A 27,918-nucleotide genomic window follows, 5' to 3' on the forward strand; every position below is an offset into this window, starting at 1 on the left:
GTTTGGAATTTTCCAATCACGGCAGTGTTACAAGGATGGCTAGCGGAATCACTCTTCGCAGCTGTTCCTCAAAAGGGGTAAACAAATAAATGGAGGTGAATGATCGGCCAATACAGAGTGGAGGTGATGATGGGAACACGACCAAGGCTTTAAAGGCTGAAGTACTACATTCACGATGATTATTTACTGGGAATTGGTTCATTTTTTATTGAGCTTAAACGCTGGGGGAAACATTTGCTCATTGCTTATGTTTATTTTTTAACGAGCATGAAGTCCGCGTTAAAACTGCTCGATTAATCCAGTCGTATAATAAGAATGTCTCATATATGAAAATGACAATTTTTCAAATCTTTGCCCCACATCCTTTCTTTATGCAAGTTAGGAAACGACCAATCCTACGAGTTTAAAGGGTTAGAGGACCTACAAATTTAAAAAATAAATGGTCGCTCTTCGCTTGCACGCCAAAAGGTTTGCATGCCCCCAGGTATAAAATAAAGCTTCAAGGTCACCTTTTATTCTACCGACAAAACATTTTTTTTATCAGGAAAGGCCTACCTCTTTCAGGTTACCAAAGATTGTTTTATCTGGGCCGCAAACAAAACACTTCTTCGGCGATGCCTACCGAAATAGACAAAGGCGAGTGGTGCAGACGACTCCACTCACATAACTTTGACGAGGGAATCTTATTCCAGTCTAACCCCCTTTTCCAATCTCGGATGGGAGTACAGACTAGTCATATATCTCTTGTGGAAACCTACCCTATACCCGAAGTTTTCCTGCCGAAGCAGATCAGGGTGCATGCCCCCTGGGTTTCAGTCATGTCCTCCGAATCACTCGCGCTCATCAGATGGACGGACTAGGGATTGATGAGACATTCCTTGTGTGAAAAGACCATTTAGGGATGGTATATGACTATTTGCCATGTGTGAATCGGGAAATGAAAGCTGGTCTACGAGCTTGACCACTCTTCCTTCGTGCGGAAAACACATTACTCTAAAGAGTGATGAGACAATGGCTCCCATGCAATAAATATAGTCTCATCCAAGGAGTAGATTATAATCCAGGGGTCCTTGGACTACCATTACGTTCATATGAACGGTTTTCCCTCTCAATGTTATGGGCACATTGGGAAGGATCCCTAATGGTCGACTGGTTCCTTTGTCAAAGCCTGTTAGATTTCTCATCTCAGGCAAAAGCGATGGCAAACCAAGCGCTTTCCAAGCAGTCGAGGAAAGGATACTCACAGAAGCCCCTTCATCTATGATGGTACCGACCATAACCATTCTATATATTTGAGCAATGATTCAGAATGGTATACTAGCCGGTAAACGGGGTCTGCCTAGTTGATTCCAGTCAAAGGAAACAACTAGGTTGCTTGGAGGTGGGACTGAATAGGCGGCCGGGTAAAACTTTGATGAACTTCCTTCCTACAGTAAAGGAATGGGTAAATTGCCCCCATGTTCATCGGAGTCTATGCTTACGAAAAGAATTTGGACGGTGTCATCCTTGTTCTCTTCGGTGACTGTATCATCTGAAGATGGAACCTCTGAAGGAAAGACCGGGTCAACTACTGTCTCGACCTTTTGACTTTCGTCTGGTATGGGTTCAGATGGTTTTTCTTCAATGATAGATGCTTCGGCCGACCACCTGGGCAAGTCAGCAAGATTTTCAACTAGTGACGGACTCGGCAAAGTTTTTTATATCTAGGAGGAAGTCGTAACGGTGAAATCGGACGATCGTCCAAAACTCTTTTAGCCTCGTCTAAGAAGGGACAACAATGGACGGCATGATCGCCTTCGCACAGTTTACAAGGAAATCTATATTTTCCTTTTTTCCCTGGGGCTTCACTTTCACTAGTTGACGGTTTGTTTTCAACATGATCATCAGAGGTCGACGACACCAGGTTGTGCAAACGAGGAGACCAGTCCCTTAAGATCTGAGGGATGCAAGGAGAATCTCTATGATAGTGGTCTCCTTTGCAAATGACACATGGCGATTTAGGCCGGGTCGGTGTAGTGTGTGGATTTTCGCTAGACGATGCTTGGTTGCCCCCTTTCGCTTTTGGCTCCTTCTTCTTCTTCTCCTTCTTTTTCTTTTCCTTCTTCTTCTCAGATACTTGATTTTTGGCTTTACCAGCCCCATCAAGTGAAGAGGAAGGAGGAGAGGAAGAATTGGAGGAAGTAGATGGTTGGGGGGTAACTCTGGAATCGTCTATTTGTTGACTTTATTGTTCAGGAATTGTGGTGTTCTGAACGACAAAGGTTGAGAAGAGCCATACGGGCAAAACGATTATCAATCCTGGAAGCAACAATGTGGCCATATGGGGTGCACCAACATCTCCCCAAGAGGAGAAGGGACTAGGATTTCCTCCAAGGGGAATTCCTTGGTTGGTGGACTCCATTCTATCAACCTAAGACCAACGTAGGAAAGGTGATGATTATTCCGTTTAAAATAAATTTTAGACGCTTTGACACAACTTGTTTTTTCAATTTTAAAGAGTCGAGAAAAAACAAAAGATGACTCTAGTCACCTTCGATTTTTAATGAGCCTGAAGTGACAAGTGCTCAGATGGACCTTTTCCGTTAAGGAGTTTGAAAAGGAACAAAAGGGACTGCTCTGGAAATCTAGGCAGAGGGATTACGAAACCAATCGCAAAACTGCAGAATACTTTTTACGGTACGGCAATCAAGCTTCCCGAATGCTGTGTTCAATGCATTGTGATCGATAGGGCGGCAGACACGGCTTCCTATGGATAAAGGATTAAGCCTATTGTGGTCTCCCAAAATATACTCTACGGTACGTGGGAGCACAAGTTCGTACTGGCACTTATCGTCTCAAAGTTGAGGAATCACCCAACCAACAGTGAGAACAACAGTTACCAGGCTTTACGACGCCGGAATACGTCTCTAGCCTAGACTTCTAGATGTTGTGCGTTAGGTTCCAAAGTGTTGTTAGATTCATTAAATTTATTTTATAGTTGATCTTGCTTAAGAAATTTTCCTTTCAGGTTCACCACATGATGTAGATGTACAATTCCTAAAATGCAATCTAAGATGATAAACAGTCTTTTATCTTCTTTGTGCAATGAAAATCCTAGCTACTAAGGAAAGAGAGACAGTATTCTTTCACAAAGAGCAAAGAGCACACACTATATGCAGTCCTAAATCAAACCAATCAAACAGTCTAAATGAAAATGCACATGCATGTATTTTTTTTCAGCCTTCTTAATATGTGAATGATAAAAAGAAAGCTAATGCGCAAATCTGAACTACTTTTCAAGCGACAATTACTAACAAGTTTCTTTTCAAAATCAAAATGAAGATAATGACAACACTTTACGATTTGGAAATGAAGACTTGCTTTCGACACTAGAAAAACTACAAATTCAGATCAAATACAACAGTAACAAGGTAATCGACTATCAAGAGCAATCAGACTCTCTCCTATGACTAAAAACGACACTTGCGACACTTTCAAATCAATAAACGACAGTACAATTACGTTACTTTTTGCAAAGGAGAGCTGAAAATGACTAAACAAATACACAAAAACATTTACAGTTCTTTCCACAATGGAGGTGGAATAACAGCAAGGAAAGGGGTTTCAAACAGAGGTGTACTGACCATAGGCAGCAAAACTCATGAATAGAACTGAAAAGAATGAATAGAAACCAACATTCAGGAACAATGTCTAGTCTGATCAGCGCACCTGTAACACAGTGAATTTGAAATGCAGCGCACCTACTACACTCGGGAAGTGCGCTGAATTTCAGATTCACAGAACAGAGAGTGCGCTGGGCCAGGGACGAGACTTTGCTTGGGTTCCGAGTCACAGTTTGCAGTTCAGTTCAGGGATTTTGGCCGAGCAAGTGGTAATCAGTAAATCAACAACAGGGGTAGATCTAAGGAGGTTACTAGAGCCACCACAAGGGCAATTAGAGAGTTTGTAAATCAGTTGTTTAATTCATAAACAAAACCCGGAGATTGACTGAAGCGGCATTTATCTACTTTGCATTTGCATAGCAAATGCAGTTCGAAAGCTACCTGACTCAACTTCAGGCTCTATCTGTAAGTTTATAAAGTAAACAAAAAATGTAGATTAAAAAACAACCTAGTCGCTCCCCAGTGGAGTCCCCATTTTGTTACTGGGAAAAGTGTCTATGCAGAATTGCTAATCCCACTAAGGTGTGGTAGCTACCTTAGAAACAAACAAAGTAAAGCTACTTTCGTTTTACTTTATGAAAGATAGATGAGAGAAGAATAAAGATGACCAACCTCTGTCTTGCGCTTGGTTCCTAGTTCGATTCCTCTCTCTTCTGATAGTCCTTTGCTACTTGCTTCCTTGTACACCAGCTTCACAGAGTACCTATAGAATCCAAGTAGCATAACACTATACAAGAACATGGATCTATTATCATAAACAATCTAGGATCAGATGTAAATTGACCATACAAATGCATGAAACATAAATAACACAGGAGTATGGAGGAAAACTTGAATAACTTTATTGATAATCAAGAAAGAGCCAAGAGAGTTACAACCAGTTGTTCTGACCCAGCATCATCCTCTCAGCAAGTAAGCCCTTCTTCACCTCATGCAAATCTTAGATCACCCAACACTATGATGTTGCCTCAAGAAACCAACAGTAATTCCTTACAAGATGCAAAATTCCAGCCTCTGGATCTCTGGGATGAGGGATCCATATATAAATATCTGTAAGGGAGATGAGTCAGCTTGTGATTTGATTAGTGTCTTCCCTCTGATATTTCTTTCTTCCACTTGGAGACTGATGATCTCTTACTCATCCTTGGTCGAATTCAGAGAGGCAAGTGTCACAGGAGAAGTTTCTGGAAGATTCCATGCCTCTCCACCTCACGGATTGACACTGCCATTTGTCACTTCTCGCCCATCGCACCCCACAGAAGGGATTTTTGTAATGCAACGCACCCACAAAGTGTACTTAGGTGAGATGCAACACACTTTGCCTATGGAGCAGGTGAAATGATCCTGTTTTGACCAGTTCTGAGCAGTTTTTCATGGAGAACTTCTGGGAGAAGCTGTAATCAGTTGACCTTGTTCCTTTAGGGGGTTAGAACAACACTTTTAGGGACTTAGGAGCCCTTGGTTTATGGACATTTTATGCTTTGGGTTGCAGTGCCTAAAAATTTCTATAACACAATCAATGTTTTGAAATTCTACACTAAAATTGCAAAAAAATATAGGAGATCTGTCGTCCACAAATTTCCGTCAGAAACCTTTCTGCAACATAGCTGATTTTAAATTAGCGATATCTCCCTCATCCAGACTCTGATTCGGCTGATTTTTTTTTGAATTTGGGTATGTTTTCACAAGGAATCCAGATATGTTATTTTTTTTTGTAAATTTTGCACCAAAAATTTCAGATCTGATTTGCAAACTCACTGCCCAAAAACATTCCTGCAAAAAAATGAAAAACAAAAAATTCTTCCCGCTTGGCCCAAGAAAATGCTCTGTGGAGGACGTAGCACATGCCTGAAATTTGTTGAATATTGATACAAAATTTGAAACTAAAATATGCATCAAACCTTCATTCCCATGGAATCATAACCTGCTCTGATACCATTGATCTGGACCTTGGGGGGAGGCCCCCAAGATCTGAAAAATTGAAATGGATCATGTTTGGGAGGCCCTCGAAATTTGAAAAATTACAATTCCATAAATAAAATGAGAGAACACACAGTAAATAAAACCATAAAGAAACTTTTTATTAAAATGGAGAATAATTGTAAAGGCTACATTGTGGTGGATAAACTGTCCTTTTACAAAATGTGACTTGTTACTTATAGTATTTTTCAGTTACAATACCACGGGTCAATTCCATGGGGGAATGAATACCATGGGTAGATGTCACAATACCATGGGTCAATTGATCCGGATCTTGAGGGGAGGCCCCCAAGATCTAAAAGATTTGAAGTGGATCTTGGGGGGAGGCCCCCAAGATCTAAGAGATTGAAATGGATCTTGGGGAGGAGAGACCCCCAAGATCTGAAAACTTGAAATGCCAGAAGAAAAAGAGGAGAATGCCCAAAAAGAAACACCACAAAGAAACTTTTTATTAAAACCGACTGATCTGGATTTAAACAGGAACGCCACAAAATACCGAGATAACCATATACAAAAAGATGTAGCAGAAATAATGCTTCATTTCATTAATGGAAAATACTGAAATATGCTTACAACTAGAAATGAAAATAAACCAGCTAGGGCGATGGTAGCTTATCTCTTAGAAGAGATGTGGCGGCTACATGCCTCTGAACTATAAAGGCTACATTGTGGCGGAAAATCTGTCCTTTTAAAAAATGTGACTTGTTACTTATAGTATTTTTCAGTTACAATACCATGGGTCAATTCCATGGGTGAATGAATACCATGGGTGGATTTTACAATACCACGAGCGGATACCATTTACAATACCATGGGTAAATTCCATGGGTCGATGAATAATATGGGTGGATGAGTACGATGGGTTGATGCCATTTTCCATTCGGATCATTCCTCCCTCCTTAAGAAGCAATGGTCCCCATTGCGTAAAGTTCCCTCCTGCGAAGCCTTTGTGGAATATGAAGAGCCAGTGAAGATAAGGGTTTTATGTGGTTAACCCAAAACCCTGATAAATGAAGATCCGAGGATAGAGATACCCTGTAATGCTTGTGACCAACTGTGATTCTCACAGTGTGCGGCCTAGCAAATGGACTTCGATGACAAGGATTTTATGCAGTTGACCCATAACCATCATGTTGGTTGTTGATGAAGTAGCAGGTTCCTACATAGCCTGGGGTGGGAGGGCACGTCTCCAAATAACCCAAGCCGAATGCTGCTATGTTGAAACTGATGAATGTGAAGCAGGTGCCTACTAAAGTGGGGTGGTAGGGCACGTTTCCAATGGAACCCACCATGGGTGAATGAATACCATGGGTGGATTTCACTTACAATACCATGGGTGGATGGCACTTACAATACCATGGTTAAATTCCATGGGTGAATGAATACCATGGGTGGATTTCACACTACCATGGGTGAATGAATACCATGGGTGGATGTCACTTACAATACCATGGGTGGATGGCACTTACAATACCATGGTTAAATTCCATGGGCGGATGAATAACATGGGTGGATGAATACCATGGGTTGATGCCATTTTCTATTCAAATCACCAATGCTACTTGGAATTGATTGAGTGTTTGATATGAATGTGGTATTCAACCTGAAGAAGCACAAAATGCCGTTTGAGAAGAAGGAAATAAGATTCATTATTCCATTGGATATGGTTGAACATTACATTTGATTACAACAAGTAGGGACCATAGTAGTGATGTGGATGAGACAACTCATGACACTGCTGACATGTACTGGCTAACTATGATGTCCATGTCAATTTGTTACGCTGATGAGTGAAGGATGTACTCTTGGTGTGCTTTTCCTTCTCCTCCGCATGGCATAGCACTGCGGGGTCTTCAATGGTCTTGGTCTTGCTTGATGGTTCAATTCATGTGTTCCTTTTGCTTGATGGTTCAATGAATGTGTTCTTTTTGCTTGTTGCTTTATATGATTCGTACATCCATCCAGCTGCAAACAAGTAACCTAGCATGTGCGCTCCTTCATCCTGTTCATCGTCTCTCCATGATCCATCAATGTACCTGTTCCTGCAATTCACTCATGACAGGAAGACATCAAATACAAAACCTCCTAGTCTAGCATGATGCATTGTTCTTGTGTTCCGGGTGGAAAGGATGGAGGACAACTCACTGAGATAGCGAAGAGCACAACTTATGTTGGAATGAGGCATTCCGAGAGGACAACCTGCACAGCTAGGAAAAACTATGAAGTGATCACTAGGAGGCATAATTGCACAATGAAAGTCACCAACTTGAGCTACAAAATGGGACCTTGAGGGGTGCAGTTTCCAAAGGGAGGACAAATAAGGGCTGTAGAGGGACTATTGGCAGTTCTGTAAAGTTTCCAGAGGGATGATAGGGCAGGGATATAGAGGGACTGGTGTTCATGTCTACACAATTTCTAGAGGGAAGATAGAGCAGGGTTGTATAGGGACTGTTGATCATGACTGCATAATTTCCAAAGGGAAGACAAAGCAGAGCTAGAGAGGAACCCGCTGATCATGACTGCATAATTTATGGAAACAATGTAGGATAGGTAGTACGGGAACTACTAGGCTTGACTGTGCAATTTCTAGAGGCAATGTAGAGCAAGGCAACAAGAGTCAGCTCGGTCGTTTTGTAAAATTTTTGAGGAAAATGGAGAGCAAGGTAGCAGAGGACTAGCTTGGCATCTATGCACAATTTTGGGGAATAGTGTAGACCCAAGCCTCAGAGAAGTGCATGCTTCTGATAGGCAAGAAGGAGGGTTGATGACTATGCTTGAGAAATGCGCAGTTTAGTTAGGCATGTAGGCAGTTTCTGCGTAATTGTGGGATGAAGACATGTTGCTCACTTCTACAATTGCAGAGTATAGCTGACCTGGGGGAAAACCTCACACACTGTACAGTTCTAGTTGTTAGAAAATTATATATTACGAAGCAATGGAACACATAAAATATTACAGAAATCTAAACACAGAGAATGCATAAAAAAAGAGAGACACAGATATACATGGTTCACCCAGTTTGAGAAAAATGAAGAAACACAACCTACAACAAATCCGCTGTAATATCCTCTGTTTTCTCTCATAGTCTCACCTCTCAGTTTCTCGCTCACAGAATACACATCTATATCTCAGCCTCCAATACAACGCCCTCATACAAAGAGAGGGGTTTCCTTCTAGGGCAAAAAAACCTAAACTAAACATAAGTTCTACCGTCAGATCATCTGCCTACTGAACGGCCCAGATTGACTAGAAATTACTATACTTTTACAAGGAAATTTTACATTTGTTTTTAGCTTCGGGGGCGCTGCCCCCGAGTCCCCCCCGCACCCCCTCGCATGGAGGGGTGTACAAACTTCCTGGGGTATACATCCGGCTGAAACAAAGACCTTTGAACAATCATGCTCCATACACAACAATCTCCCACTTGGAGAATGATTGTAGAAACTCCATCGCTACTTCATTTGCTGGACAATGACTCCTATTTGGACCTGGCTATTTCTCATCTTCATCGTCATCCTTGAAGACCAATTGAAACTGAGCATATTCTCAGTTTCTCCCTGGTTACAACTTTTGTTAGCATATCTGCAGGATTCTGGCTAGTGTGTATATTTTCCAGCTTCAACTCTCCATCTTCCAACACTGATTGTATGAAATGGTACTTGAGCTGTATGTGTTTAGTCCTAGAATGAAATGCTGAGTTCTTTGCAAGATGAATGGCACTTTGGCTATCACTGTATAACGTGCCCATATCATGATCCTTACCCAATTCACCCATAAACCTTTGTAACCAAATCATTTCTTTAGTAGCCTCTGTAGCAGCAACATACTCTGCTTCTGTTGTTGAAAGTACAACAACACTTTGGATTTTTGAAATCCAACTGACAGCTGTTCCACCAACAGTAAATACATATCTTGTAGTGCTCCTCCTGTTATCCTTGTCACCTGCCATATCTGCATCAACATATCCCTATAGAGAAATGTTTGCACCACCAAAGCATAATGTTTGATTTGTGGTACCTTTCAAATATCTGAGAATCCATTTCACTTCCATCCAATGTTCCTTTCATGGATTTTTCATGTACCTGCTTACAACTCCCACTGCATGTGCAATATCAGGCCTTGTACAGACCATTGCATACATTAAGCTTCCAAATGTTGATGCATATGGAACTTTAGACATATAATCCATGTCTTCTTGGGTCTTTAGGCACATTTCCTTACTAAGTTTGAAATGGCTAGCAAAAGGTGTACTAACTGGTTTTGCATTGTGAATATTAAATATTTTTAACACCTTTTGTATGTACTCATTCTGAGACAATGTTAATTTGCGATTTTTCCTGTCTCTAGTGATTCTCATACCAAGGATTTGTTTTGCAGCTTCCAAATCCTTCATTGCAAATGAATTTTCCAATTTTCTTTTGAGTACATTTATTTCCTGCATGTTAGATACTGCAACAAGCATGTCATCCACATATAATAACAATATAATATAGCTGCCAATATTTTGCTTTTTCAGATAAACACAATGATCAGAGTGACATCTAGTATAACCTTGTTCAGACATAAACTTGTCGAATTTTAGATACCACTGCCTTGGAGCCTGTTTTAAGCCATACAATCTCTTCTTCAACCTGCACACTAGTTTCTCCTTCCCTTTCACCTCATCCTTGTGGCTGCTGCATATATATCTCTTCCTCCAAATCCCCATGGAGAAAGGCTGTCTTTACATCTAACTGCTCAAGATGCAAATCTTCAGCTGCTACAAGACTTAAAATAGTTCTGATTGAAGTCATTTTAACAACAGGAGAAAATATTTCATCAAAATCAATACCTTTCCTCTATGCAAACCCCTTCACCACAAGTCTAGCTTTGTACCTCTGTTTTCCTCCATCTTCTTCCTTCAGCCTGTAAACCCATTTATTCTTCCATGTATTTTTTCCTACAGGCAACCTGACTAGATCCCAAGTTTGGTTATGCATTAAGGAGTGTCACACGGAATCTGTCAAGGGTGCGGACACGACTGACCTTCCTAGAAGTCTAAGACATTCTAATGACAAACAAGACAAAATGGAGTGATCTTTCTCTAAATACACCTTTTACAACATGAAAACTACAAGTGTTTAGGCTTACCTTATTCCAAAACGCTGTTGTTGAAGTCCGTTCTTGACGATCCGGATGAGCTCCTCCTTCAAGTCAATTCCTGCAACCACAAACAATCAAACAATTACCAAGCACTTGCATTTCATATAATAAAACATATATTCAACATGCAGACCAAGGAACACATGAAATAACTCATTAACACAAGCTATTGAGAAAAATAAACCAGTTTGTATTAATAACGAAACAAAGAAACTCTTACAACCTGGCCTTGGTGTTGTGCAAGTTCCTCCCAGGGTCCATCAAGGGTTTTCCTCTACTTTGACAAAGCTCACCCTCTCCCAAGTAGAATCAAGTGAAGACAATCTCTCCTCACAAAGGCTCTAATGGAAGACCTAAATCCTGCAGCATTTACCCAAAGAAAATGTATAGCTCCAACCTCCTCTCCTTCTGGCTCAATGCCTTCATTTATAGTGCTGTAAAGAGGTTATTCAGGTCCACTATCAATGGGATCATCCCCCTCTATGGGTGGGATAGCTCCCTTATTGATGGGATAGGTTCCCCCTTAATAGAGATACATGAACCAACTGGAGGCGCATCCATTTCATCAAACCGACCTCTAGAATGTTCTAGAAGTAACCACAAGTAACTTTTTCAAGATAAAACTCGCGCATTTTGCCTTTTACAGAGGGACGCACCTGTCCCTTAACATACAGAGCGTCCATGGACGCATATTTTGTGAACATGGTCAGCGTCCCCGCAGGTAAGGCTAGAGAGAACCTGCGACCCCAGAGATAAACATGATTTTTACAAGACTTTCTCTCTTCTTTGAGTTTGAGATGGATAACAGAGGCATGAGACTTGCCTAAGAGGGTAGCATGACTTGTTGATTGGAGCCATACTAACTGTAAGTAGTCAAGGTGACATTTTTTAGTGTAACAGATTGCCCCCTAAAGTGCGAAGCCTGGAATAGAATAGGGTTTTGTAATTCTAGGAAGGGTGAAGCGCTTTATCATTTCAAGGATTGCCTTGTGGATGGCCTGGTTGGAACCTGCAATTTTCAACACAAAATACATGGATAAGATTATATCATCACTGAGGTAGGCATTCCCATACTCAGATTCAAAACTTTAACTAATGGACTAACTATTCTGATACAGGAATGATCTTGCAGTACATCATTTTTATAGACTTTTGTAGACACAGTATGGACGCAGCCATCTGTTTATGATTAGTCTACATAGATAATGAATACAAAACTCCTCGCAGCCTGGATGGTAGAAACTAGATCCAGGGTCTTCACTTCTACTTCCCGAATTGGTACGATTCTAGCCATGTGATTAAATGATTCGATGTCGAACATGGTAGAAACCACTTGATTACCAGTCAATGATGTAAACTGTTAACAAGCGTGAGAGAAACCACCAGTAATGTCAATGGTCCTCAAAGTACCAAGCACAACCCGTGAAATGTGAATAGATGTTTTGATGTCGAACACTTCACGGAATCCTTTGATCGAAAGTCAATGATGTAAACTGACGTCAAAGGCGAGAAACCTGCCATTGATGCATGCAGACTTCAAGGTACTGTCGATTCCTAAGTCATCTTTCTAGATAATGTGTCGATGTCGATAGAAAGCGACCCGTTGCAGGCAAGCCTGCAACACGAAATCATTGTTCAAGTTGAAGAAATGTTGCTGTAAGGACTGACTCAGGGATGGTCAATGGATGACAAGTATTTTGCAGATGAAAGTTTTGCTTGCAGACCTCTTGAACACATAACGACACAACAGATGGTTTGGTGACGAATAACTCAAAGTTGATCCCTGAACCCGGTTAAAGATTTTCAAAGTGATTTAGTCAACTGTGAGGTAAAAGATTTCCCAACCCAGGTGAATGAAAAGTGTCGTGTTCAAGAGCGGTAATAAAGTTTCTTCTGAGGCAAAAGGTGACAAATAGGTTCATTCTTCTCTTTTTTCCCCCACCATTTCTGGCAAGTACCTCTTTATTTTTAACAAGCTTGAGGAGGATAACATATGCTTGATTATAAGCTCATCCTTCGGACGAGTCCAACCTAGTTTAAATGCGAACCCTAGGAAGGAGTGGTTCGTTCCTGTTTGTAATTGAACAGGTCCTTTACTGTAAAAGTTTAACGAGCCCAGTATAGGAGAAACTCGGCGTTTTTCATTTTTAGAGAGTCTGAAAAACTTAAGGAAACTCCACGTTGAACTTTTTCGTATATTTGTGTCCCTCAAGCCCGAAAAAGTATAAAATAATACCTGGGGGAACCGCTTGATCTTGCGACCAAGGAGTACTTTCATAATAGTATCGTTGACCTGAAAAGTAAAAAGCGATCAAAGACACGTCGTTTTATTTCCTTATCGAGTTTGAAACGACAAAAACCCGGCAATCTTTTCCTGATTTTACGGTCAGAAAAGAGCTAAAAGGGGACCGTCTTTTAATTCCGTTTTAACGAGTGAAAAAGAAACACTCGGCGATCTTTTCATGTTTTAGGAGTCAGAAAAGGGCTTAAAAGATGACTCTGAAATTTTGTTTGTGAAAAATTACAATTTCCCTTGAAATCCCTTCGTCCTGCACAAAAGCGACACATTACTCATACCTGTTTAAAATAGGCAAAAATACATTTGAAAACATCTTTTCATGGTAAAAAATGAACTAATTCATCCAAAAAACCTATAAAAAGACCTTTTACCATGTCATTTTTACCGTTTCACTGTTGAGGTTGAAAAAGGAGCTTTTGACAAGAAACTTCCCGTGGTTGCTGCGGAAAATCTGACCGTCGGAATCGAACGCCGCTTCACCGAGGTATTTTACACATCCCACTCTTCATTTTTATCCGTTTAGTTTTTTGTTTTTGGTCTCTGTTTCATTTTTTGGGGGGGTTTTGGGTTCAAAATGCGCCCCTCGGCGGACGCAGGTGCCCTTCGGGTGGGCCGCGTCCCCCGACTTTTTCTCACACGGGAAAAAGGTCTGGGGACGCAGTCCGCCTTCAGGCGAGCTGCGTCCGGACGCCCTGTGCTAAAAAGCCGGGGTGCGTCTTCCGCAAAGGGCGCATTTCAAAACCCTAACTCTCTCAAAAAACCACCAAATTTTCTCAAATTAATTTCTAATTGACTCTTTTGATGTGCAGGGCCAAAACATGTTAGACTGGAGAGAGAGAGAGCACGTAGAAGACGATGAAGCTGCGATTAACCACCAACCTTCTCTGGATGCCTTAAGAACATGTGGATTGTACAAATATTGGACCATACCGGGCATGAGGGGCCAGGTAAGATTTTTGGAATGGCTAGTTGAGCGATGGAACGTTCAAGATCAATGTTTTTACATTGGAGGGCACCAGCTCGAGATAGAGCCCTCGGATGTATACTTTCTCACTGGCTTGCCAAACAGAGGTGAGCAACTCAACCTTGCGGGGACCAGGCCGGGTGGCCAATCCCTTGATGATCTCCGCGAGGAGTGGTGCAGACCAGGGACTCACCATAAAAAAGGTGTGGAGATAAAGCACATCGCTCTGGCGGAACTTAGAGTTATTGCATTTACGGTCACTAGGATTTGTGGCGCGGCCGCCTTGCACATTGCTTCCGGATCCCAAATGCGGATGGCAGTTGACTGTTACCAAGGCACCATCTTCAACTGGTGCGAAGCTGTGTCGGCTCATATGAAGAGCCAACTAACCAAGGCAAAGAACGGACGATTAAAGACTTTTGGATATGGGCCTCTAGTCGTGAGCTTTGCCTTGGAGAGAATTCCTATGCTGATCCCTCAGCAACTCACAGTTGATGACTTGGGTCCTCGGGAGCCAAAGCTTATTCGATGGGTAGCGGTGATGGCCCGGCATCCTGACGAGGGTGCTGCAGTGGTTCGATTCTCTGACAGTTACTTCGACTGGCTAGAGGGCCAGCTTTTTGTGATACAAGACTTTCCATATGCCGGAATGGATTTCAGAGGTGATCCGGACATGGTTCTTCCACAGGGAGAACAATGGGATGACAGAGGTACTTTCATTTTCACAAGTTTTCTAATTATGTATTTTTTTATTTTTCATATATATCGTCTCAAAGTAACAGTAAAATTTTAAAAATGCAGATGTTGGACCACAGCGTCCAGCCAATCTCCGTCCTTATGACAGACGACATCCAGCTGCACCGGCACCGGCCTTACAGGATGCGACAGCAGAAGTACTAGCCGATTTGGAGCATGATCTAGAGCGTCTCACGGCAGATATACCTGAGACTACTATGGATGACATTCCAATGAGGCTTCAGCGCTTCGTGGTTGCAGTCCCTGGACCGTTTAGGAGATTTCTGCGCAAGATAGCCCGCGCAGTGGTGTCGTACAGAGAGCACCACCAGTGATTGACTAGTCACTTTTGTAGTCACATGTGACATTTTTGACTTTTTGCACTATCATTTTGCCGATCATAAGGTGTGTTAAACCTATGATCGAAGACGATGTATATATTTTTGGACACACTTCTATCTATATCTATATATCACTATTATCGGCTTATCTTGTTTAACATGTATGATGAAATGTCTTTAAATTTACTTGCATGATTATTATAAATGTCTGTCCAACACTTGAGAAGCAATTGCATCTGCTAATGTATTCAAAGACCTTGGAATATGTTGATATTCAATGTAATCAAATTCACGTTCCAAGAGACGCACTCTCAAAAACAACCTTAATAACACAGGATTTCTAATGGCATAAACTCTATTAAGCTGTAATACAACAAGTTCAGAATCTAACCTCACTATCAAACGTCGAATTCCAAATGAAATAGATTCGGATAATAATTCAACCACTGCACTGTATTCTGCAATGTTATTCGTTGTTTGACCGAGGCTTACCCCATGCATAGAAACTAACTCGTCAGAGGGCGAATAGATAACCCAAGCTGCGGAAGAGATATTCCGTGTACTACGACAAGCACCATCAGCAAATCCAATGTATGTTTGGAGAGGCGTCGACATCTACAATATCAAGAGTAAAACCAAGATGAGCCAAAATAATGACGAAAAACCACACTTGCTAAGCTAAGCACACTGACTAAACTAACACACTTGCTAGCTAGAAAGGAAATCTAACCTATCTAAAAATTTCTCCATCCACCATTTTAAGCATAATACCTCTTTAGGTAAAGTCCATTTCTGGGTTTGCCCAAAGAGTCCCCATCAAAATCAACTAACTCATAAGCCCCTTTTGCTAGCTTTCGCTTTACAATGTAGGGCCCATGCCACATGGGAACGAATTTTCCAGCACCTAGCTTATCGTTCGCTTGATCATATAATAGTACTAGGTCTCCTTCCGAAAAACTTCGAGGGGTTACATTTTTATCGTACTGAGCTTTCATTCGTTTCGCGTGAGTCTCGATAGCTAAAGTAGCGTCACGTCGAGTCTCATCTAATTTAGCTAAGTATAACAACCGTTTCTCCTCTTCGGAAGTAGCTGGAAGTAATTCGACAGCCATTTGAAGTGATGGGATTTCGCACTCAATAGGTAACACAGCTTCTAAGCCATAAACTAGCTGAAAAGGGGTGAAACCTGTTGAATTTTTCACTGAAGTTCGATATGCCCATAGTGCCGAAAATAACATGTTATGCCAATTCGTTCGATGGATACCAATGATCCGTCGAATCATGACGACTAGAACTTTGTTGATTGACTCAACCAAACCGTTGGCTTGCGGATAATAAGGTGTAGAGCTATCGTGGCGCAAACCAAGCTGGCTTGTAAGTTCAGTCATCATGACATTTCGAAAATGGCTTCCATGGTCCGTAATGATTGCTTGTGGGACACCAAACCTAGTTATGATATGATTGAATACGAAAAGTGCAGCTGTCTTGCCGCTTGCGTCGAATGTAGGCATCGCCTCGGCCCACTTAGTAAAATAATCAACCGCAAGGATGATATACGCATGCCCCCCGGCCGAGTGAGGGTTACAAGTAATAAAGTCAATGCCCCATTTGGCGAATGGACCAGCGGCAATTATAGGGTGGAGAGGAGCAGGTGGAGCGCGCATCTTGCGATCAAACACTTGACAGTTGTGGCATTTTCTGACGGCAAGGATACAATCTTTAAACATAGACGGCCAGAAATAGCCAGCGCGCAACACCTTCTGAGCTGTGGCATACCCAGACATATGACCGCCACATGCTCCAGAGTGACAATCATTCAAAACTCTCTCAGCCTCATCGTGAGTTAAACAACGTCGAAAAACTAAGTCTGCCCCCAGGCGATAAAGTGTATCTCCAATAATTCTGTATTGCTGGGATTGAAACCGAATTTTTCGACGGTTTTCCTTGGAAGCTTCAGGCCGAAAGGTTTGGGTTTGGAGATAGATGATTATATCCCCATACCACGGATCTACAGTGCTAATAAGAAACAAAGATTCGTCCGCAATGGACTCCTCTGCCACAGTCTCTGTGTCAGCACTCGGGAAATCACACATCAATTCCGCAAAGACTAAAGATTTCTTAGACTTGGACTTCTCAAACTCCAAGTCGAACTCTTGCAGGATGACGATCCATTTAGAGTACTTGCCCCCTAGCAGTTGTTTTGTCAAGATATAAATCATAGGGTTGCAATCCGAAATAACAGTAGTTTTGCGGAGAAGAATGTAGTGACGAAAACGCTGGACAGCTTGAACGGCTGCCAGGGCCAATTTCTCCACATGCGAATATTTTAACTCAGTTGGATTTAAGGTTCTGCTAAGGTAATATATCACATGCTCTGCCTTGAATTCATCTTCTTGAACTAACACCATTCCAATGGTGGAATGCGAAGCTGCGAGGTATAAGAAGTAGTCCTGGTTGTAGTTGGGAGGATGCAATAACGGTGCATGGGTCAACGCGTGTTTCAGTGCATCAAAAGATTGTTGAGCAATCTCGTCCCAAAAGAATTGTACGTTCTGTTTCAACAACCGTGTAAAACCTTTAGTGACCTCGGCGTAGTTAGGGATGAATCGGCGTAAAAAGTTTGCTTTCCCTTGCAAACTTTGGAGTTGGCGCAAACTCGAAGGAGGAGGCAATTGGATGATAGCCTCGACTTTCGAGGGATCGACGCGAATGCCGGTTTTGGAAACAACAAATCCCAGCAATCGACCTGTTTCTATACAGAAAACACACTTGTGGGGATTCAACCGAATTCGATAATGCCTACACCTCATAAAGATTGCTCGTAGGTGGACAAGGTGATCAGCTCGGTGTAAAGAATGAGCAGGCAAATCATCGAGATAGGGTTGCACAATGTGCTTGATGTCATGAAATGCATAAGACATGGCCCGTTGAAAAGTAGCACCGGCATTCTTAAGGCCAAAAGGTAATTTGCAATAAGCAAATGTCCCCCATGGACAAATGAATGCCGTTTTTGGTTGATCGGCAGGTAGAATATTGATTTGATTATAACCCGAGAAACCATCCATGAAGGAAAACATCTCACTTCCGGCACAATCATCAATAATTTGATCGATATAAGGCGTAGGATAGTTGTCTTTTGGACAAGCTCGATTGATATCCCTATAATCGATACAGATTCTTATTGTTCCTTGTTTTTTATTGACGGGAACAATATTCGATACCCAATCCGTTAACGGGATCGGATAAATGAAACCTGCTTTCAACAGCTTTTCGACTTCGGCTTTGATTGCAGCTGCTTTTCGAGGGTGAATCTGACGCAACCGTTGCCGAATGGGTTTAGCATCCGGGTAGGTTTTGATTTCATGAACAACAATGGCAGGATCGATTCCTGGCATTTCTTCGTAGGACCAGGCAAACACGTCGCGGAATTCTTGGAATAGGGCCTTGTAAGTTTCAATTTCTTCGTCAGTACATGCGGCACCTATATGAATGTTCTCCTTGATTCCGGGCTTCACTGAAATATCAATGGGAATAGTACGAGAAATATTCCCTAAATTCAGCTCTGAATCAGAATGTTTCGTTGGATCCTGAGCGTCTTTGACATATTCAGCGGTAAAGATAGATGAAAAATCATTTTCAAAGCATCATCCTTAGGTAAAAACGAAGATCTGTGATGGAGATCTTCCCATGGTAGATCATCTACACTTAGGATTTCGCGAAGTTGTTCGTCAGATGACACTTCTTCGGGAAACGTTATCCGTTCTAAGGGTGAGGTGAAAAGTGACTCTTCACTGACCACATTCATTTGGTCGGTTGAATGAAAGTCGGTAAAAGACATAAGAGCTTCATAAGCAATCTCATACGGACTCAACGGCATAACATCACCGAGTGAGTCTAGCTCAGAGTCAGAGGGAACATACCAAGGATCATCATAAATAATGTTTTCTGACGTGATCATATGAATTGTTGCGAACGAAGGGTCTGCATTGAGTGGAGGGAGAGGAAAAGTTCCCAGTAAACCGGAATCCTTAACTAAACCTACACCAATGTCCCTATAAGGGATTGTCGTTTTACCAACATGCTGGATAGTTTCTGAAGAGGTTGGGTCGGATGAAAAGTATGTCAGCTGATCAATAGTCACGATCTTACCGTTATGTGGAAACTTAATGACTCTGAAGACCGATGAAACGACCGCTGTCATAGCATATGACCAACTTCGACCCAAAAGAAGGTTGTAGTCTAGAGGGGCATCAACCACTTCCACATCCAGACTAACGGTTTTACCTTCGACCCCTATAGGCAATTCTTGTAGAATACCAAACGGACGGAACCCACGGCCATCAAAGGCCTTAAGGATGGTGGGGGATTGGTTCAACGAAGGAGAACCAAGCGATCTCCAACATTGAATCGACATAATACACGTAGAAGCTCCCTCATCAATCACAGTCCGATGAATAGGCCTGTTTTTGACTATCACTGGAATTTGGAAAGCCATTTGATGGGGGAGACGCGGTGTACTACTTTCTAGATCAAAGATCATTAGGTTCGGGTCCTGAACATCGACAGCTCCAATAGCCGACAAAAGCAATTTTCGTTGCGCTGGACATGATTGCAGCACTTCGAGTGCCGACATTGCTGAAGGTGAAACAGCTAAGTCTTCAACAATGTTGTAATTCTGGGCTGCTCTCGCATGTGGATTGAAAGCAGACCTTCGAAGTACACCCTTGGCGGGCGGCTTAATCACTAAGTCTGGGTTAGGTTTTTCGATCTGTAGTGGATCGGAACCAGGAGCTGAGGTTGATGGGTTAGAGTGAGAAGATTCTGCTTCTTTACCATCAACAGGAGCCTTACTACCATAATCTTGCGATCGAGTCGCAATCCTGACATGAGACATCATCAAAATGGGTTCTTCACTGGCATTCGAAGAAGAACCTATCATCTTATTTTCCTGCTCGGGGAATGGATTCTTTAACACAGCAGGAGTCGGAGAACCTTTAACTATTTTCACTACCTCGGCCCGATGAGGGCAGTCTCTCGTAAAATGATCTTCTTCACAAATGAGACAAGGATAACGAGGTTTGCGCTTTTCGTCATTGGTTTCCGACTTTTCCGTTTTCTCCTTTGGAGCCTTGTCTGCTTTAGCCTTCTTCTTTCCTTTCTTCTTTCCACCGTTTTTGGATTTGGCCGTAGATGACTCTACAGCGTGAATGTCGGCGGTAAGTTCAGGAGGAGAAGACTCTCCTGTCGGAGAATCAGGCAAAGTGATAATTGGAGTATTGGAGGTCTTGGAAGACTTCTTCTTACTCTTCGTAGTCACGATACCGATCATACCATCAGCGGCATGAGATCCCGAAGGAGCAGCAGCGATTTGGTTTGACTTTGGAAGATCCGGAATTTTCTCGTGTAACGTACCCGACTGAGTGTAAACTAAGTCAAGGTATTGTGCCTGAGCAATGACTTGCTCCTCAGTAACTACGCCGGCCTTAGCTACATCTTCAGTAATTCTTGGTAATAATGATTTTACAAACCATTCAGCTAAAATTTGGTCCGGGATAAAAACTTTCACTAATCTCCTTCGACGTCTCCACTCATGGATGTGATCAGAAATGTACGTGGATGTCGATTGTTTTAGCGAAGTTAATAATTCCGTACCATTATCGTATCTGACTGGTAACTGAAAATGAGTTAAGAATGAAGTAGCTAACTGGCTAAAGTTGTAAAAAGAAGCCCGTGGCAACTCAATGTACCACTTGGCTGCGAGACCAATGAGTGTACGCTGGAAAAGACGTAAGCGGATAGAATCATCTGAGATGGAATTTGATGCACACCAGAGGTGGTAAGTCATCACGTGATTAGACGGATCCTCTCCAGACTTACCTTCGAACTTGGGTATATCGCTGGGCAACTTATTTGGCATTGGCGGCCAGAACGGAAGATATTGAATTGGATCGTTCGTTAGGCGCGTCAAGTCGGGTAAATCTAAAGTCGCAATAAATGGTAACTGCCGGTTAGGATCTCGGAAACTCTGAGTCACAATACCAGCCCCAGGAGGAGGATATCCAGGATAACTAGGAACAGGATTCGCATTGGGGATATTATATCCTCCTGGAAAACCAGGATTAACCGGACCGTACTGGGGTTGTTGAGGTGGTTGATAATTGTACCCAGGATACGGTTGATACTGGTAAACCGGTTGTTGGGCAGCTTGCCCAGGTTGATACTGTCCCTGGTACGGAGGTTGAACAAATTGAGGTTGAGTAGTAACAACCGTACTTGTACCAGGTTGACCTGCAGGCATCTGGACTGTGGTTTGAACCGTGGGTCCAGACAACGGTACAGATGTCTGAGGAACGGTTACAGGGACAGTAGAAACCGGAGCTGCCGATACTCCAGATGTAAGCATGGTAGATGAAGCGGTAGTTGCTGCAGCCGTGTGAGGTGGAGTACTCGGTGCAATTGGCGGCTGAGTAACTACAGAAGTTACAGGGGTCTGAACACTTGACTGGACAGGTTGCGGTTGCTGGGGTGGACCAGGAACTGCAGGTTGTCCTGCTTGAGGTACCGACTGTATACTTGGTTGCGACATCTGTTGACCCTGTGACGGATCCCATGTTAACATTCCAGGGTATTGACTCGTAACAGGTTGAGGATACTGAGATCCATAGCCGTATTGAGGATAGGGTTGATAACTGTAAGGTGTAGTCCCATATGATTGCCCTTGAGGTGGTTGATAACCTTGACCAGGGTATTGACCCGTAGGTTGATAACCTTGAGGTAAATACGAATACTGGGGTTGACCTTGACCTTGAGGTTGGTATCCTTGAGGTTGATACCCTTGGGGTTGATACCCTTGGGGTTGCCATCCTTGAGGTTGCCATCCTTGAGGTTGATACTGATACTGAGGTTGACTTTGGGGTACATATTGAGGCTGGGGTTGATACCCTTGGGGTTGATACCCTTGAGGTTGCCCCCCAGTCACAAATGAAGTACCTTGAGGTTGCCCCCCAGGCATTAACGAAGGTTGCCCCCCAGGCGGTAATTGGCCACCTTGAGGTTGGTTAATGGGAGTTGAACCTGACATCATATAAACTTCACCTATACTCAATGGTACATTACCACTGTTTCCAACTAATAACCCATGATCAACAGGTTGAGGAGATGCTCCCGCAAAGGTACCAGAAAGTGATTGATACCCAGTAGGAACAGAAGGACCGCCATGTAAAAATGATTCAGGACTTTGTGAAAACACAGATGACTGACCAGACATATTTACAGGAGAATGAATTCCTCTAGGTGGAACCGGAGTACGAGGTGTAGAAAAACCTACTGAGTTGTCTAAAAAATTGGTTAATGCAAGGTACCAAGATTCACTTCTAGGAGGACTGTAAAAGATGGATTCACGCTCCCTTAGATCAAGGGTAATTAGATCTTCAGAATCAGAAACGCCTATTTCTTCCTCTGGAACAAGTTCTTCTATAGCAATTAATCCAACAGGAAGATTTTCGGTGATAATTCTTTCTATTCTTGGTGAATCAGGAACACTAGGAGTTGGAGTAACAGGTTCTGAAATTTCAGGTTCTTCGCCTGTTTCACTGGCAGATGAAAAACTACCAGCAAGCTCGGAAACTGTAACAGCTTCGGGATTGTAACCTGTTTCTAATCTTTGGTAATCTGGATGGACTACCAAAGAAGATTCTCCTTCTTCAGGTGACCTACTCTACTGCCACTAGGAGTTACAAGGACCTTTAAACCCTCTAAATAACTGGGGTCGTCTCGAGGAGGTGAACCCCTAAGTTCACGGGATCTTCTCAACAATTCGGCCACAGATACAACTTCAGGAGACTGGCCCGCAATACGACGGGACCTTCTCGGTAATTCCGCCACAATTAAAGATTTTAACTACAACACACGAAAACAAAGTAAAAAATTTCAAATCAAACCACCTAAAGTCTTCTAAAGAACCAATCAAATTTGAAGCACACGCCTAAATAATCTAGAGCGTCAAACCACACACAAACAGTAGTCTTCCGGACCAAAAGCGCTAGTTGGTGATTAGGCCCAACCTCGCAGGATTCAGTACAGAAATAGTGGGTGGAACAGTTACCCCGGCAACCTGCTTAATGAATAGACTGGACCAAGTTCCTCCACTTTAACCGTCTCGAAGTGAAGCGAACCCCCCAGAAAATCCAAGTGAGTATAACCGACGTCTGCTCCAGGTACAGTGGGACCTTCCCTCCACCGTCACCTTGGGTAGAATCCTAGATATTATGGCCACTAAGGTTACCAATCACAACAATTACACCTGGGGGAACAGTCTAAACTCCGACAGCACGCAAGGGCAGAGTAGCAAGCTCCAATCCCCTTACCGGCTCCTTGACAACAATCCAAGGTTTACCGATAAGTGACCCCTGGCTCCTCGACAATGGTTAATCCGAGGTTTACCGTTTGTAATACGTACTGCCTGGCGTCGTTCCCAACGAGGGAGGAATGATCCCCTCACTGGTTCGGACACGAGCTCGTGTTTCTCCTTTAAGAGGAGCTTTCCCAGAATGTAACTGAAACAATTGGATTTGTTCTACTCAAGATAGACTATCTGTTTGGTTTTGTAGTCTTGGAGAGTTAAGTACTCACCTACTCCAAGACCCTAGCCTAAGCTATGTTGGTGCTTCAGAGCCCTAGAAAAATAAAGATTACTAGATTGATTTTAATTTAAGCGTTACTTTTAAGGTTGTTTCTTAAGTCAAAAGGTGATGGAAGTGAAACTAGTGGTGTGTTGACTCGACTCGAAACCACTACAAAATGCACCTAAAATGATTTATCCACTACTTTACTTTTTCGATGAATTGCTTAACTAAAAAGTTGAGAGAATGCAATCCTTATAAAAGCAACTTCTTAATTGAAGACAATCAAAGAAACAATTCGTTTTTCTTTTCCAAGCATAAAAACATAACTTCTCTTTACATGCACGAAAAAACTCTTTTCTTCTTTTGAAAAAAAAAGCTACTTGAAACAAGACTTTGAAGAAGATGTTTTTGTATTTTTCTTTTAATAAAACAAATAAATCTAATATAACCAAAAATCAATCTTAACAACTCTTAAAATCTATGAAAATGCACTCATAAGCAAACTAAAGGCAAATTTACTCTAAGCAATCTTAACGAGGCCAAAACTAACAATGATTATTTCTAAGGTGTTTTACTTGATCACAATCAAATCAAGGACTAGCTTATTGCAGAACCAAAAACTAGTCAAAACAAAATTCTAATCTTTTTGTCCTTTTTGAAAATGGAAATCAATACTTTAAAAACAAGCAATTCGAAATTTGACCCAAAACAACTCAAATGACAAGTTGCTCAAACAAGGAGACTTTACGGCAGGCTCAACTTCTAAGAAGGTTGACTAACCAGAGATATCTAAGGCTGGACAACTTTCTAAGCTCAAAGTTACTACAAAGCCTTTCCAAAAATCAAACCCTAGGTCTAAACTTCGTTGAAAACCACTAAAACACTCAAAGCTCACAAAACCAGTTCAGGTAAGAATTCTTGACAGGGTACTAAAGGATCTGGGCAGAAAACACTAAGAAAAAACAAAATCTAAAAGTAATTTAAGGCAAAAATGGAATTTTCTTAACTTTTACAGGAAGACGCAGGCCAGCAGTTGTCACAGGTGCGGCCCCGCACTGTGCAGTCGACAACAGCGCGTCCAAGGACGCACTGTGCAGCACACAGAGACTGCGTCTTTCTGGAAAAAGGAAGAAAAACTAAAGCCAACTAAAGCTACAGCTAAGCCACCCAAATACTAATTCTCACAGTCAAAAACCAGAAAATAAAAATGATTTTCTCAAAGCAAAGTTCATATAAAGGAAAAGACTCTCTCATTAATGGATTCCCCAGCGGAGTCGCCAATTTGTCACACGGAATCTGTCAAGGGTGCGGACACGACTGACCTTCCTAGAAGTCTAAGACATTCTAATGACAAACAAGACAAAATGGAGTGATCTTTCTCTAAATACACCTTTTACAACATGAAAACTACAAGTGTTTAGGCTTACCTTATTCCAAAACGCTGTTGTTGAAGTCCGTTCTTGACGATCCGGATGAGCTCCTCCTTCAAGTCAATTCCTGCAACCACAAACAATCAAACAATTACCAAGCACTTGCATTTCATATAATAAAACATATATTCAACATGCAGACCAAGGAACACATGAAATAACTCATTAACACAAGCTATTGAGAAAAATAAACCAGTTTGTATTAATAACGAAACAAAGAAACTCTTACAACCTGGCCTTGGTGTTGTGCAAGTTCCTCCCAGGGTCCATCAAGGGTTTTCCTCTACTTTGACAAAGCTCACCCTCTCCCAAGTAGAATCAAGTGAAGACAATCTCTCCTCACAAAGGCTCTAATGGAAGACCTAAATCCTGCAGCATTTACCCAAAGAAAATGTATAGCTCCAACCTCCTCTCCTTCTGGCTCAATGCCTTCATTTATAGTGCTGTAAAGAGGTTATTCAGGTCCACTATCAATGGGATCATCCCCCTCTATGGGTGGGATAGCTCCCTTATTGATGGGATAAGTTCCCCCTTAATAGAGATACATGAACCAACTGGAGGCGCATCCATTTCATCAAACCGACCTCTAGAATGTTCTAGAAGTAACCACAAGTAACTTTTTCAAGATAAAACTCGCGCATTTTGCCTTTTACAGAGGGACGCACCTGTCCCTTAACATACAGAGCGTCCATGGACGCATATTTTGTGAACATGATCAGCGTCCCCGCAGGTAAGGCTAGAGAGAACCTGCGACCCCAGAGATAAACATGATTTTTACAAGACTTTCTCTCTTCTTTGAGTTTGAGATGGATAACAGAGGCATGAGACTTGCCTAAGAGGGTAGCATGACTTGTTGATTGGAGCCATACTAACTGTAAGTAGTCAAGGTGACATTTTTTAGTGTAACAAGGAGTCCATCTCTTCTTCCATGGTTACCTCCCACTTCTTCCTGCTTTCAACCTGCATTGCTTCTTCATAACATTCGGGTTCACCAGAATCAGTCAACAATAAATAATATAGTGAATGAGAGTATTGTTCAGGGGGTCTACTTATCCTGGTAGATCTTATAACACCACTTTCAGGTGTTTGGGGTGCCTATTGCTGTTGTTGTGGTTGCTGTTGTTGATTATTATTATTTTCAGGCACCTTTACCTTTTCAGTGATTTCAACAAGAACTGCGTATTCCTTGTTTTCTTTTTCCCGTTTCTTTTCCTGCAACTGATTCTTATACAAGACCTTTTCATTGAATATTACATCTCTGCTCCTAATGATTTTGTGATTTTCATAATCATATAAGAAATAACCAAAATCATTAACACCATATCCAATAAAGGTACATTTCTTTGACTTTGCCTCAAGCTTTGTTCTATTTTCTTTATCAATATGGACAAAGGCCTCACAACCAAAAGGCTTTAAAAAAGATTAGTTTACCTTTTTACCTGTCCATGCTTCCTTCGGAACACCACCATCCAAGGAACGTGAAGGCCCTCTGTTTATTAGATAAACAAAAGTATCTACAGCATTTGCCCAAAACTGTAAAGGCAATCCTACATGCAATCTCATGCACCTTGCACGCTCCATGATTGTTCTATTCATCCTTTCTGACACACCATTTTCTTGTGGTGTTCTTGGAACTGTCTTCTCTCTGCAAATTCCATGTTCTGAATAGTACCTATCAAACTCTTTGCTGCAATATTCACCTCCATTGGCTGATCTAAGGCACTTCAATTTCTTTCCTGTCTCAATCTCAACCAAAGCTTTCCATTTCTTGAAAGTATCAAATACATCAGATTTATTCGTAATACATTAAATCCAAGTTTTTCTAGTTGCATCATCAATAAAAGTAACATAATAACGAGAGCCACCGATAGATGATACCTGAGCAGGTCCCCATACATTTGTATGCACAAGCTCTAATTTTTCGCTCTTCTTTTCTTTCCCAACTCTGAGAAAACTGACTCTCTTCTGTTTTCCATAAATGAAATTCTCACAGGAATCCAAATCAACATTCTTCAAACCCGGCAACAAATTCCTTGAGTGAAGAATCTTCATCCCCTTTTCACTCATGTGTCCGAGCCTATGATGCCATAATGCTTCATCTGCTCCTTTGAAAGTTAAAGCATTAACAGAGTTAGAAATACCATTGCATAAATACAACATACCAACCTTTTCGCCTTTTGCTATTACCAGGGCTCCTTTGGTGACCTTCCAAGCTTTATCTTTGAAAGTTGTCACACAACCTTCACCGCCTAGCTGCCCTGTTGAAATCAGATTTTTCTTTAGATCTGGAACATGCCTTACCTCCTTCAGTAGCCATTGGTTTCAATTCTGTTGTTTTACAAGAACCTTACCCATTCCAATAATTTTACAGGGTTTATCATCACCCAAACGAACTTGTCCAAAATCTCCTTGAACATAGTCATGAAAGTATTTCTTATCAGGTGTGGCATGGAATGAGGCCCCTAAATCTACCACCCAGGAATCAGTAATATTTTTGAAAGAAAGAATCAAAGCATCTTGTAACACCTCACCTGTCACATTTGCTTCGTGATTGTTTTCTTGCTGTGCATCTCCTTCTTTTCCCTTCCGAGATCTACAGTATTTCTTTAGGTGTCCTTTCTTTCCACATTTCCATCACACTATCCCCGATCTGTACTTGGATCTGCCTTTACTTGATTTACTGTGATATCCTGAGCTCTTTCCTATTTCCATTTTTCTTCCCCTAGACTCTGCACTCAAAG

Source organism: Pinus tabuliformis, chromosome 1_1 (assembly GCF_031772625.1).
Source record: "Pinus tabuliformis cultivar Carrire ecotype Pingquan chromosome 1_1, CPIR1, whole genome shotgun sequence".
Lineage (NCBI taxonomy): Eukaryota > Viridiplantae > Streptophyta > Pinopsida > Pinales > Pinaceae > Pinus > Pinus tabuliformis.